We start from the raw sequence: 13,100 nt of genomic DNA, 5'->3' as shown, positions 1-13,100 counted from the left end.
TACAAGTCTTAGCATAATACCATAATAAACTTTACAAGTCTTCGCATGAATACCATAATATCATAACATTACAAGTCTTAGCCATAACACATGTCTTATACATACAAAAGCAAATTGTTTAGAAAACATAACACATCCAAAAGCATAATGTCTTAAACATACACCCATATCAAAAAATGATAATACATTATACAGTCTTCACACCCAATTTCTCTAATCATATCATTCATGTCATGCATAGAAAATACATCATACTCAATGAAGGCAAAAACTTGCATATTTCCATCAATGTATTGTCTATTATGGGTTTCTGTGAACTTACCATCATAATGAACGTAGCTGGTAAATAGATCCTTGTAAATTTCTACAGAAAAAAAAAAAAATTAAGCTATAATAAATCGATTTTTCGAAACCCTTAAACAAAACCCTAAATAAAATTAATTTTATGAAACCCTAAATTAGTAGTTACCATAAACATCTTTCGGATCATCTTTGTCATTTGGTTGTCTTCTACGCCAGCGTGGAACTTCCATGGTGTGTTTGTGTGTGTGTGTTTTTAAGGGAAGCTGAAAGGGTGGGAGAGAGATGGCGCATAGGGACGATAAATGGGAAATAAGACGGTGGCTGGCCTTAAATATCGAGACCCACTATCCATTAGAAAAAAAGAGATGAAGTTGCCCCTCATGTGACTTGCACGTAGGGGAGACTTAACGGAGACAAGGACGAAGTTGTACCATAGGGATGAAAAAAATGCAAAAAATAACAGAGGGATGAAAAACCATTTTTTTAAAAACCACAGGGACAAAATTTGCATTTAACAAAAAAAGAAAATGAAAATTAAAAATCTCCCAATCTTAGAGAAATTTACATATATATCCCGTTTTAAAGACATAGTTATATATATATATATATATATATATATATATATATATATATATATATATATAAATAGTAAAATAGTAGGAATCCTAGCCTTTTAAGTCATCCTCCCTAAATCAAAATTATGCTTAAATGTTGTCACATAAGATTTATCCTATGTGGCATCTCTATGTTTTTTTTAAATTATCAATTTTTTTTATAGAAAATATAGTATAAATTAGAATATAAAAACTATAAAATTGGATATATCGTATATGAAAAACAATATATTTATGGGATTGATCAACATTAATTTGACAAAAATATTACAAATCTACAAATTCTTACATACCCTTTATTATTGTTGTTGTTGTTGTTATTTATTTTTATTTTTAATAAAATCGTCACTTAGTACGTATGATTACAAATTCTATATTACTAAATCCTTATATTTGTTAGAATTGTACGTACGATTACAAATTCATTTGTTATTGATTCCATTTGTATGTATTTAGGATGAATGGTAATATAATCTAATCACATTAGTAATTCTATAAAAAAGGTTTTTTTAAGCTTTATTTTGTGTATGTATATAATTGCTATTTAACAAATAGTTAAACACTCATCAAGCTCTATGTAGTCAAAAGATTCAATCATCATGATGTGGAAATAATATACTCTATATGAACTAATAGACGATAATAGATGTATCAAAATAGGTTGGTTCAGAGTCCAGACATCTTCACCTAATTCTTGATCATATATTCTGGGCACTCCAATAAATCGAATTCGCGTGTTTCAACTTTACATGTAGGTCTACACTACACTTCATTGTTTTGTTTTGTTGACCTAATTGTATGTTGCGGGTATTCGACCAACTATAACAATTCTTTAAAGTATAGCCAAAGTCCTCAATGCCAAATTTCAACCTGAATTTAGGTCTATTTGTATGTTAAAACATTATGCATGGAATTCACATTACATAATCTATCATCCAAGGATTAGAGGTCACTATATTTTTCATGTTTCATAATATAGTTTATTATTATACTACTTAAAAAAAATCCGCACATCGTGCGGGTAAAAGACCTAGTATATATATATATTAAAATTGCAAACTTTTAAATTGCATAAATATAATATTTTTAAAGTATGCTTTGGATATATATATATAATTATTATGTCTTTAATATGATAATATGAGATATATATGTAAATTTTTCAAAATCTTAAACCATATTATCGTCCATTTTAGCGGGCCTAACCCTTGTCCATAAAAGCCCAAACAGGTTATGATAAAAAATAACATAAATAATTATAACATAGCAGTTACCTGCTGGCTGCTGGCTGCTGCTACCCAGTAGGGTTTCGCGGTGAAATTTTCGCCTCTTTAAGTCAATCAAGGTAAATTGTTTTCTTAGATACAAATAAATTTATATATCTATCTGTGTACCACACTCTTGATATATACTGTGTTTAGTGCTAATTTCATTATAATCTAGTATCATGTGATTTTATTAAATTTTAATTGGTGTTGATCATGAGCGCAAAGTAATTAGGATAAATAAATTGAACTGGCTAATGTAAATGTAAATAATACCAGTAAGTAAGCGAAAACCTACTCAGTTTATCAGCTCAAGCCTTATAAAAAAAATACTAGTAGCTAACCCTAATTTAATGCACATATATGTACTAATTCTATGTAATAAAATAGAATAAATATTGTAAGTAATACTTATGTCTCTAAAGTTTGAAAGTTACAAGACGAGAATTACTTCTAGCTGGTCGGATGGGATTCTGAAAACGTAAAAAGTTGTATTCGCGGAAGTCTTGTATAGAGAATTATAACCACAATTAGCAATTTAGCATCAAGGTGGTTCGTATTTTGAAATTAAGGATGACTGTTATAACATGGAACCGTTTGCTTTAAATGTTCGCATAAGTTGAAAAGCAAGTGAGCTTTTTTTCTTGCTTAATTTAAATCCGTTGTGTTCGCATATCTCAATGGCTGCTCTTTCACTGTTTTAGATTTTAGGCGCAATTGGTCTAAGTGACTTTAATGTTGGGGTTGTGATTGGGAAAATGGAAATTCGAACCACCTGGTTTTTAGTTCTTAGTTTTGTTTAGATCATTGAAACTTGAGTTTTGAGTTGGCCCATTTCAGACTGAATACATACATACATAGGGGTTGGGTATTGTAAAACAAGTATCAAAGTAAAACAAATACGACAAGATCTTGACCCTTAAATCATGGTTAAATTGATGCACGAAGATTCACGAATCAATTGATGTACGATGATTTTCATGATGCACGGTGATTATCACTAAAAAAAACCTATTGTTTTTTTTTTTTACTTTAATACTTGTTTTATTTTACCTAAAACCTACATACACACACACACACACACACATATATATATAGCGTGTGTGTATATATGTATGTATATACAGTGGAACCTTTAATAAACAATCAGAGAAATTAGTTTACTCTCTGAAATAATAATATTGGTTTCACCTTGTATGTAAGTCGTGTTAAAAATCTTGATGCATAGTGGGCTTCTTGAGCTGGGTCTTTCAGCTTGTGGGTTGTAGGCCCTGTTTCATGCTTGATAAGATGTAGTTTTGCTATAATACAATCACTAAAGGTTATCACGATTGTTAAGAATTTGTTTGTTAATCGTTACATGTCTGACACATCTAAAGTGGAATGTTTTGCACTTGCATAAAAGTTTTGCATTTGCTTAATAATATCAAGTCTTATTTCCCTTCTCTTGCTTCATTGACATTTTCCAACCGCATAAGAAATATATATGCATGATTATTCAGGCTTCTTCAGTATATTCTTCTTGTTTTCAGGTATTTTGGATCATCAATATGTCTGGAAGGAATCGTATGCCCCGAGGTCCTCGTGATGGCCCTATGCCTGTGGTGCATCGTGGACCAGGGCAATTACCTCCTCACCCTGCAGTTCTTGAAGAGGAGCTTGAGTTCCAACATCATGATATACAACGTTTTGTTGCTGAGAATGGACATCTGGTAGAAGAAAACGTGAGTCTTCAAAGGGAATTGACCGCAGTCAAAGATGAGATTCATAGGTTAGGTCAAATCATTCCCAAATTGCAAGCCGACAGAGATGCAAAGACCCGGGATCTGGTTGACAGAGGAAGGAAGCTTGAGGCTGAGCTTCGTGATACTGAGCCTCTTAGGGCAGATGTGGGTCATTTAAGAGGTGAAGCATAGAAATTGAATTCATTGAGGCAAGAATTATCGAATCAAGTTCAAACTCTGACCAAGGATACTGATAGATTGAAGGCTGAGAATGAGCAGGTGGTGGCTATCAAGAATGATATTGATGGGATGCGTAAAGACCTTGTGGATATGAGGTATTATATTGATCCTGATTCATTTATTTTTGTAAAGCTCTGAGCTGTCTGTAATTCAACATGGAATCATATGTAGGAGAGATTATGAATTGATGAAGAAAACAAATGAGGAACATTTGATTCAAAAGGAAGCGATGGAGAAAGATCTAATTTTGATGGCTCGTGAAATAGAGAAGCTTCGAGGGGAACAGATGAGAGCACGTGGCCTTGGTACGTGTATTTTCTGTACACTATATGTTCATTTATATCATGTAAAACAAAAATATCTTAAAAGGCTTGCAACAAGAAGCTTAGATTAAATGCTTACCTGTAAATGAAATGTTGCAATTTTGTGGTCGTGAGCTTAGATGTTATTTAGCAGTATTAAAACTGAACAAGATTAAAAATACAAGGAAATGAAAAGAAATTGAATGTGATTGGCAATTGACTTGATATAATTGTAGGTGGTGGTGGATGATATGTCGTATTTTATACCCATTTCCTACGGTTTATATAGTTAAGTTAGCATGTTTAATGAGTCGTTTTATATACATTTGTTGCGTTTATGGTATCCGTTAGTGTTTCAGGTTAGTAGCAGATACTTGAGCGTATTTTGGAAGAAAACGACATTCTTGGGGTGAAATAAGTGGTTACGGATGATTTCCGGGTCGTTTGGATGAAGTTTGGTAAAAGTCAACGAAAGTCAAATCTGGAGCTAGGAGAGCTGCGCAGCAGCTTAAAAGCTGCGCAGCAGCTACAAAACAGAAAGCTCAAGCTGCGCAGCAGCTTAAAAGCTGCGCAGCAGTTGTAGAACAGTGGACTCAAGCTGCGCAGCAGCTTAGTAAGCTGCGCAGCAGCTTGCCTAGTGAATTTCCAGCGAAGTCAATGAAAGTCAAACGGTCAACCGCGGTCAGAGGGGAGCTGCGCAGCAGCTTATAAGCTGCGCAGCAGCTTATGTCGACACCTGCACAACTATTTTTGGGAAACATATAAATAGCTTGTTTTTCACCCCAAAACCCTATGTTATGTTTTCCAGCCGTTTCAAGTACATTTTTAGGAGACTTTTGATCAGATTTCTCATTTTTGAAGATTGATATTACAATTGGATTATCCTCGTTATTTCCGTTCAATCCTTTGTACTAGGTAACGATGAATTCCTTCATTTTGTTTTGTTATTTGTATTTCAATATGAGTGGCTAATCACCTTTTCATTCATTTTGATGGAGTGAGACATTATGTGGGGATTGCACAATATTTATTAATTCAAGTGATTTGATTTAACATTTTGTCGTGAACTTAATCTATTAATTCTTTGTTATTCAATTATTGATTGCGGATAATTTGTGCTTGTTTCTTAGTGACGACTAGGATTTGGGTACAAGTTATTTTGATTGTTTTGCTAGAAGCAATTGGTTCTATGACGGGTACGGTAGGGGGCAGTGAATATTTGATAAGAATTGACGGATTGACGGTTGGGTACAATCGATTAGGCAAAATTGTTATCTGAAATGATCAAAACAATTGTTTAACTAGGGAAATTATAAAAAGGCGTCGTGGGGTACCGGTCTTAATAACGAACCTAGTTTATATAAGAGAGTCGAATAAGTAGTTAACTTAACGGGTACGGAGTTAACGATTAATTTGAGTCTCGGTCATTAAATCACTAAATTGAATTTGAACTTCATCAAATGTGCAATCCTAACATTCTGTTGAGCGAAATCAAGATGGGTGACTTTTAAATTTTTGTTATAAACTATAAACTCTTTTTCGATTAATCCTGTGGGATTACTAATTTCCAACTGACTATTTGCATCGTGGCAATTCGGCCACGAAAACCCCCCATTTTACTTGAATCATTGAACGTCTTTACAAATGCTTGTTTAAGTCCTTGCGAACGATCTCGGCTTACCAGTTATTCACTATACTGCATACGATCAGGTACACTGCCTGTGAGTGTGTAGTAATCAGAATTAATCGGTAAATCGTGTTATAAATTTAAAGCTAGATTTCGCACATCAAGTTTTTGGCGCCGCTGCCGGGGACTTAATTTAAGTAATTGTTAGTTTTGTGATTCGATCCTCCCTTGCAATTCAATTGTGAGGAAGTTAATTGTTTTTCATAGTTAGATTTTATTTTCTTTTTGTTTCAGTTTCATTTTGTTAGTTTCTGGTGCGGTTAACGTTTCCTTGTGGTGTTTGTGCAGATGCTTTGTAGTTGATGAACACAAGAACCTCTGGTAGACCTTTGCTTAGTCCTCAATTTAATCCAGGGAAAGCCAGACGACGCTTAATCAGATTAAACAACACGGAGCCTTCAAACACCGAAAACCGTGACCACCCGGACGTAGACTTGGATAAATATTACTCAAAGGAAGGCTCAACGTCCGGGGTGCACTTAAGTCCTAAATTCTCCGAAGGTAGTAGTTTGTTCAAAACTGGTGATAGTTCAAGGGAAGAAGATAATCAGGATAAACTGAGCATCAGGATTTAACCGAGATTCTTAAAGAAAATCCTCAGCCAACTCAACCAGTCAGAGCCAGGAGAATGGGTGATAGAGAGCCGGAAAACCCCAATAACCGTCTTTACGGTGACCGTAGGAGAAATGTCCCCACAAATAGGGGCACCCCTATTCGCCTTCCAACCACCGGAGTAAACTTTTCTATTAAAGGAAGTCATTTGAAAAGTGTGGAGGAGGAGAAGTTCGATGGGGTGACGCATAATGATCCGTATGGGCATTTGGAAAGGTTCGAGAAGATTTGTAGGTTCTATCACTATGGCGCGAACCAAGATGACAATGTGAAGCTTGAGCTTTTTCCACTCACTTTATGTGGAGGAGCTAAAGCATGGTTAAAAGAGCAGCCAGATGATCTGTATACCACATGGGACGAGCTTCGTGTTGGGTTCATTGATGAGTTCTACTCTATAAGGACTCAGAGACAGTTGGAGAATAAGATCCGATCATTCACTCAAGATCCAGGGGAAGATGTAGTGGATGCCTGGAAACGATATAAGGAGATGATCAGGAATTGCCCAGGAAACAATTTGAACACGGAAGCAGTGGTTGAAATTTTCTATGATGGGTTATTAAAGAGAACTAGAAGGGAATTAGCCGGGGCATTTGGAGGTAGTTTGAACAATGTCACCCCAGCTGAAGGATACAAAATTTTAGATGATATGGCCAAAGAGTTCTCCGATCGTGATGAGGTTGTAAGTAAGAGAACTAGTGGAAAGACTGTAGCAAAGTTGGAGAGTAGTGAAGAATCAAGCTTGGTTGCTGAAGTCAAAGCCCTCACGAAGCAGATGAACGAGAGGTTTGACAACCAAGACGTGAGATTCAAAAGCATTGAAAGGGATGTCAAGGTGATTGCTGATGGGTGTGACTACTGTGGGGACATGCATTATTCAGAAGATTGTCCGGATAAGCCAGCTCAGGAAGTTAACTATGTCCAAAATCAGCAAGGGAACTTCAATCAGGGTACCGGTTACCAAAATCGGTCATCAGGTACTTCTTATCCTTCGTCCAATTTTAATGCTAATAATTCTGGTTTTGTTGGAAGCAGGTTTAGTAGGTTCAACAGTCAACAAAATGCGAATTCGGAATTGAGAGACATCATGAAAGATTTGGTAGGCGCTCAGAAAGCTACCAGTGAGAAGATGTCCTCTCAATGGGATGCTATGACTACTAGGTTGGATGGGTTGGCGAGTAAGCTTGAGCAAAGTTCGAAGAGTACTCAAGCAACGTTTCAGGATATTGAAGCTAGGTTGGAAAGGCTAGGAAACTCAAGCAGGCAGCCCGGTACCCTACCGAGCAACACTCAGCAGAACCCGAAACCTCAACAAAACAGCCAAGGATCTGGAGCTAAGTACAACCATCCGAATGCAAGAAATGAGCAAGTCAACGCAATCACGACGAGAGCAGGTAACTCTTATAACTCTGCAAATGTTTCACCTAATGTTGTTACTCCTCTCGTGCAGATTGAACCAGAAGTTGCAGTTGATGAAGAGATCGAGATGGAGCCAATCCCGGCCATTCCATCTAAGAAAGCCGAGAAACCTACTGATGAGGCACCTCCCGTGAAGCCTTACAAACCGAAGGTGCCTTATCCTCAACGGTTGAAGCAAGGGAAGATAAAGGCGAACTTCAAGAAGTTCGTTGATCTGATTCAGAATGTTAACATTACTGTTCCATTAGTTGATCTCCTTGCAGGTATGCCCAACTATGCAAAGTTTCTCAAAGATCTCATTTCGGATAGGAAGAAACTTCAAGAAGATAAGACGGCAGTCATGAGTGCCGAAGTTTCAGCAATAATAAAGAACGAGATACCTCCTAAGCTTGATGATCCAGGGAGTTTTCTTATTTCTTGTTCTTTTGGTCTTGAGTTATACAAGGCATTGGCCGATCTTGGGGCCAGCATAAATCTAATGCCTTATTCAGTTTATAAAAAGTTGTCTCTGGGTGCATTGACCCCAACCCGTATGAGCATTAGGCTCGCGGATAGATCTTCCAATATCCCATGGGGATAGCGGAAAATTTGCAGATTAAGGTGGGTCATTTGATATTCCCGGTGGATTTTGTTATTTTGGAAATGGAGGCGGACATCAATGTGCCTCTAATTTTGGGCCGACCATTCCTCATGACCGCGGATGCCATCATCCGAGTCAAAGCTAAGGAAATTTCCTTAGGTGTCGGTAATGACCGGGTTATGTTTAATGTTGATAAAGCTCTTAGGCACCCTTACTCTTGTGATGAATCGTGTTTCAGGGTCGATGTGGTTGAAGAGAAAGATGCTTTGGAGAAGGAGCTTATGGACTACTTAGATATGGAAGATGGACAAGCAGTGTTAGCTTGTAGTGAAGAAGAGCATGAGTGGGTAGAAGAAATGATGCAGGAAATCATGGCTCTTGATGTTGATGAAACTCCACGGGAGGATGAACCTTTCGAAGAAATCAACAATGGTGAAAGTATCCGAGTTCCTACATCGGTTGAAAGTCCTCCCACCGATTTGGAACTTAAGCAACTTCCGGATCACTTGGAGTATGCATATTTGGAAGGTACGTCTCTTCTTCCGGTTGTTATCTCATCTTCTTTGATGGAGGATGAAAAATCTAGACTTATTACTGTGTTGAAGGCCCATAAAAAGGCCTTTGCATGGAAGATTTCCGACATCCCGGGTATAAGTCCAGAATTTTGTAAGCACACAATTAACTTTGTCGATGATGTTAACCTGTTGTGCAAAGACAACGGAGATTGAATCCAAATATGAAGGATGTTGTTAAAAAAGAGGTTTTGAAATTGTTAGATGCGGGAATCATATTCCCCATTTCTGATAGTTCATGGGTAAGTCCGGTACACTGTGTACCGAAAAAGGGTGGGATGACTGTTGTTGTAAATGATAAAGATGAATTAATTCCCACAAGAACTGTTACGGGGTGGAGGGTATGCATCGATTATCGGAAATTGAATGAAGCGACCCGCAAGATCATTTCCTTTTACCATTCATTGACCAAATGCTCGAACGGCTCGCCGGAAACGAGTATTTCTGTTTTTTAGACGGGTTTTCTGGGTATTTCCAAATACCCATAGACCCGAAAGACCAAGAAAAGACCACCTTTACTTGTCCCTATGGCACTTATGCCTATAGGAGGATGCCTTTCGGTCTTTGTAATGCACCCGGTACTTTCCAACGTTGCATGAATGCAATCTTTCAGGATATGCTAGAAACTTCCATGGAAGTCTTTATGGATGATTTTTCTGTGTTTGGTAGTTCATTTGAAAATTGTTTGAAGAGTCTTGACAAAATGTTGGAAAGGTGTGAGCGGGCACATTTGGTTTTGAATTGGGAGAAATGTCATTTCATGGTCAAGGAGGGTATTGTTTTGGGACATAAAGTTTCTAGAGAAGGTTAGAGGTAGACAAAGCTAAAATTGATGTAATAAGCAAATTACCTCCACCTACAAATGTTAAGTCGGTTAGAAGCTTCCTTGGTCATGCCGGTTTTTACCGGAGGTTTATTAAAGATTTCTCCAAAATCACTAGACCCATGACTAAGTTGTTAGAGAAGGATGTCCCGTTTGTTTTTGATAAAGACTGTCTTGATGCATTCAACTTGCTTAAAGAAAGTTTGACCAATTCCCCCATTATGACTCCACCCGATTGGTCCTTACCATTCGAGTTGATGTGTGACGCTAGCGATTATGCCTTAGGGGCCGTTTTAGGCCAAAGGGGGGATAAGCACTTCCGCCCTATTTCGTATGCTAGCAAGACTTTGAACCCAGCTCAACAGAATTACACTGTCACTGAGAAAGAGTTGTTAGCTGTGGTGTATGCTTTTGATAAATTCCGTCCCTACTTGGTCCTTAACAAGACAATTGTCTACACTGACCACTCTGCCCTTAGGTACTTGTTCACGAAACAAGATGCTAAGCCTCGCTTGATTCGTTGGGTCTTGCTTTTGCAAGAATTCGACATTGAAATTAAAGACAAAAGGGAGCAGAGAATGTGGCAGCTGACCATCTTAGTAGGCTCGAAAACCCTCACCGTGAGGAGTTACAAGAGCATGATATTAATGATGATTTTCCTGATGAGTTTTTGATGAAGATTGAAACAGGTCCTTGGTTCGCCGATATTGCTAACTATCTCAGTTCAGGTGTATTCCGAAGAAATGTCAAAGCAAGAACGGGAAACTTCATACCGAGCCAAACATTACTTTTGGGAAAATCCTTTTTTGTTTAAAGTTTGTGCAGATGGGATGATCAGAGATGTGTAGCCGATAATGAGACACGCCAGATTCTCGATGCTTGTCACCATGGGCCAACTGGGGACACTATGGAGCATCCGTCACTGGTAAGAAAGTTTATGATGCTGGTTTCTTTGGCCTACCGTGTTCAAGGAAGCACAACCTTGGTAGAGGTTTGTGATGTGTGTCAACGCAAGGTAATTTTCCAAACGAGATGAAATGCCGCAAAACTTTATTCAGGTATGTGAAGTTTTTGATGTTTGGGCATAGACTTTATGGGACCTTTTCTCCCATCGAATAGGAATTTATATATCCTTGTTGCCGTTGATTATGTTTCAAAGTGGGCCGAGGCGAAAGCCTTGCCAACGAATGATGCACGTGTGGTCATTCATTTCTTGAAAAAGCTTTTCTGTAGGTTTTGGTGTGCCTAAGGCCTTAATCAGTGACCGCGGAAGTCATTTCGCGAATCACCAACTCGCTAAGGTGCTTAAGAGGTACGGTGTAAATCACCGTTTTTCAACCTCATACCACCCGCAAACGAGTGGCCAAGTGGAAAACACGAATCGGGCACTAAAGAGAATTCTTGAGAAGACCGTAGGAGATAATCCGAAGTCTTGGTCCACCAAGCTTGATGATGCTCTATGGCATTTAGGACCGCCTACAAGACACCAATTGGGACTACCCCATTTCGGTTGCTTTATGGCAAGACTTGTCATCTGCCTATCGAAATTGAGCATAAAGCCTTTTGGGCGCTCAAGAATTGTAACATGGACCTAGTCGAGGCTGGTGAGTTGAGATCTATGCAATTAAATGAACTAGATGAACTCAGGTTGTATGCTTATGATAACTCCTTGTTGTACAAGGAACGAACTAAAGTGTGGCATGACCGTAGGCTTAGAACGAAGGATTTTAAAGTAGGAGATAAGGTTTTGTTGTTCCTTTCTAAGTACAAGTTCAAGCAACCCAAGTTGACATCTAGGTGGACCGGCCCCTTTGTGATCAAACATGTCTATCTGGTTATGTGGAATTGTTTAAATCGGATGGCACTTCTTTTATTGTCAATGGTCACAGGTTAAAGTTTTACCATGAGGAGAAGAATTGTGGGAGTCGTCGTTGACGAGCTTCCCTTTTTCGACATGAAGCAATGAAGAAGGACGTCGAGTCTAGCTAGCGACTCGTAAATAAATTAAGCGCTTCGCGGGAGGCAACCCGTGCTTCTCGTTCTCTTATTTGTGTTATTTTGTTTATTTATCGTTGGTATTGTGTTTAATAAGAACTTACAGGTAGAGTCCGCTGACACTCCTTTCGGTAAGTCGTTTCAAGAATAAACGAAGGTAAGTGGGGGGTTCTTTGTCATCTGCTGTTCTTCTTTCCAAAGTTTTGTTAAGTTGTTCGACAGGTATGTTGTTGTCATACAACTTGTGTCGTTTTGAGAAAACCAGAAAATCTAAAAAAAAAAAAAAAAAAAAAAAAAAAAAAAAAAAAAAAAAAAAAGAGAGAAAAGAAAACTGCGCCGCAGTCCTCAAGCTGCGCCGCAGCTAAACCTTTCTGTTTGAAAACTGCGCCGCAGCCATCAAGCTGCGCCGCAGTTAACCGTTCTGTTTGAAAACTGCGCAGCAGCTAGGAGAGCTGCGCCGCAGCCCGTCAGTCAAACACAGTCAATTTTTTTCTTTTTTTTAGTCAATAATAAGATTGTGGGGATGTTTTCTTCACACACATATTATTCTCTGAGTTTCCTTTTTCTTTTTCCTCTCTCTCGATCGGCCATAGCCACCTCCCACCAACCTCCTACTTCAATTTCTTTTGTTCTTTTATCTTGCAACATGACTAGAACAGGGAAGGTATGTTTTTTGTTTCTCTCCTATTTTTAAAATTCTAAATCATTAAATCTATAATGTTCTGTGCATTATTAGTTTTTAGATTCTTAAAAATAGCAATTTACTGTTGAGAAGATTAAGAACAAGAGTAATTAGTTGTACTTTTTGATTTGAAACTTCATGGAGCTAGTTAATCTAGTTAGGGCTTGATTCAAAAGGTTGTTACTTTTAAGTGAAGATAAACCCTAAAATTTAAATTAGGATTTGAATGTGGAGAGGCTTTGTTTGTTCTGGTGGAGAGGCTTTGTTGTTCACCTCCTGTTGCTT

The 13,100-nt window shown here is 37.8% G+C and overlaps 2 pseudogenes; both read left to right on the top strand.

Annotated features, from left to right (window-relative positions):
* Window positions 1-2,180: 2,180 nt before the first annotated feature.
* Window positions 2,181-4,698, top strand: LOC122610803 (annotated as a pseudogene).
* A 7,025-nt stretch (window positions 4,699-11,723) lies between these two features.
* The window catches only part of LOC122610802, a 4,235-nt pseudogene continuing 2,858 nt past the window's right edge, over window positions 11,724-13,100 (top strand).

Source organism: Erigeron canadensis, chromosome 8 (assembly GCF_010389155.1).
Source record: "Erigeron canadensis isolate Cc75 chromosome 8, C_canadensis_v1, whole genome shotgun sequence".
Lineage (NCBI taxonomy): Eukaryota > Viridiplantae > Streptophyta > Magnoliopsida > Asterales > Asteraceae > Erigeron > Erigeron canadensis.
The sequence above is the reverse complement of the archived record's forward strand: the minus strand, read 5'-3'. Positions and strand labels throughout refer to the sequence as shown.